This window comes from Euprymna scolopes, chromosome 13 (genome assembly GCF_053919585.1).
Source record: "Euprymna scolopes isolate OS-2025 chromosome 13, ASM5391958v1, whole genome shotgun sequence".
Lineage (NCBI taxonomy): Eukaryota > Metazoa > Mollusca > Cephalopoda > Sepiida > Sepiolidae > Euprymna > Euprymna scolopes.
Window position 1 is genome coordinate 73,400,023 of NC_136494.1, and position 1,473 is coordinate 73,401,495.

Below are 1,473 nucleotides of genomic sequence, written 5' to 3' on the forward strand. Positions count from 1 at the left end.
AACGGTGTTCACCAAATAATTCCCTGCCGATTTTAACCCGCATTTGTGTCTTGCGGCAAATTGTCTTTCCCCCCCCCCTTTTTTTAGGCGATAATGTTACGATGAAAAAACAAAAGATAATTTACTAGTCGAAAATCATTAATTATTTACAATGAAATGCGGTTCGGCATGACTCCCAAACACTTATATTAAAATCATGATTTGTATAATTTTCAAGGGTGATAACAATACTTTTGCTTAGCAATAAAGTGTAGTAGCTATTCTGATACTTTAGTTGAAATATTGACTTATTTATCTCTCTCTCTCCCACGGCGGGATGAAGTGACACAAGAGTCAGAAAATGGGATTTAAGAGCCAGCACTTTAGAGGAAGAGCAGGCTGGCCTGCAAAAATGCCTGGGTATTCTTCAGTAGGGAAGTCTCAGGTGATTAGCAATGAACTAACTCCTTTTCAAAGGGAGAAGGCAAACCTCCTAGAACTACACAAGATCAGCAATATACTTAAGACTTTACTTTTGTATAAGCAATGTCACCTGAAGAGATGTCTAGTTACTTGTAATTGACTGATCGGAACATGCTCATTGTAGGGGACTAGGATATATAAATCCTAATCCCATTACAAAAGAATAATGAAATGAATGGAATTGAAGGAAACAAAAACTCAATTGTTGGATAAAATAAACGTCGTTTATTTACTGTTGAAAGAATGTTTTAAATATAACGTGGTCATGTCCGCGCGGGTGTAGCCATCGTTTGTTGCGGGATTGGTATTATAGAAGGAAAAAGGAAATGTGTTTTCATCTCACGTTCGGGTCACTATCGTTTGTTTGCGTGTGGGAAAAGAAGTGAGTGATGTAGTGGAAATTGGAATGATAGTCCAGCATGTAGACAAAGAAGAGGATAGAGGGTTGACGTCAGTTAGCAATCAGCTACGCGAAGGTGTTCTCAGGGACCAGTAGTAGATAGAGAGAGAAATAATGTAAATGTGTACATACGGTCTGTTAGCTTTTTGTCCCACATAGTAGCAAGTGGTGTGAGATACGCGCCTCCCGAAAGGGAGGCGACGGTTCGTCGAACCTCTCAGCCCGAGAGTTGGTCCTAAAAGGAAGAAGCCGTTTATTGCTCTCTCTTTTATACTCGTTTTCGGTGGTCTTTTGCACATGTGTGTATTTCCTTAGATTGGAAGGGACGTCGTCCATGTGTGTGTGTATGTGTGCGCGTGTGTGAGCACGTGTGTACGTTAGCGTGTGTGTATATACACATGAATGTGAGTGTATGTACGCGAACGTGATTATATGTACGTGTGTGGACGTGGGTGCGTATGTTTGTGTGCCTGTATGTATGCGACAAGTAATATAGCTTGAAATGTGAACGTGTTTGTGTGTAAGACTAGGAAAGGCTCGCACATCATGAATGTGTAGTGCCATATAAATGCTTATGTAAAACAAATAAAAAGTTGACATATTTTGTAATG